Source organism: Orycteropus afer, unplaced genomic scaffold (assembly GCF_000298275.1).
Source record: "Orycteropus afer afer isolate SDZICR_OR568_19922 unplaced genomic scaffold, OryAfe1.0 scaffold00012, whole genome shotgun sequence".
Lineage (NCBI taxonomy): Eukaryota > Metazoa > Chordata > Mammalia > Tubulidentata > Orycteropodidae > Orycteropus > Orycteropus afer.
In genome coordinates, this window is record NW_006921599.1 from 3,476,658 (window position 1) to 3,477,387 (window position 730).

Below are 730 nucleotides of genomic sequence, written 5' to 3' on the forward strand. Positions count from 1 at the left end.
TCCTTTGTTTTATTTATGTGGTGGATGACGTTGATTGTTTTTCCAACGTTGAACCATCCTTGCACACCTGATATGAATCCCACTTGGTCATAATGAACGATTTTCTTGATATGTTGTTACAGTCTATTGACTAGGATTTTGTTGAAGATTTGTGCATCTATATTCATGAGGCATATTGGTCTGTGGTTTTCCTCTTGAGTGATATCTTTGCCTGGTTTTGGTATCAAGGTTATGCTTGCTTCATAAAATGAATTAGGGAGGATTCCATCCTTCTCTAGGTTCTGGAGGAAACTCAATTTTTTTCCTGTAAAGCAGGTATATTGATACAGGACTTACCTCTCACAAAACTTTTTTGTAAGCCTTCAAAAAGAGATAAAAATCAATGGGTATACAGGTGCATAGATGGGTGGACAGGCTGAACTAGTAGGTATGTCTATGAAGCAGGGAGTACACCCAAGAACATGTATAGGGTCGGCAGACAATGGTCCTATAAGTTTATGTGTATGATTTGAATTCCCAAGTATATTGTAGAGCTGACAAGGGGCAAGGTTGTAGTCACTGCTTAGTCACAGCCAGCTACCCAGAGGGAGTAGTTGAACCTGTGGGCTTGGGACCATAGTCGCAGGGGACATCAAGCTCAATTGGTATAACATACTACACAAAACAGTGTTCCACTTCCTACTTTGGCAAGTAGCAACTGGGATCTTAAAAGCTTACAAGCTCCCATCTA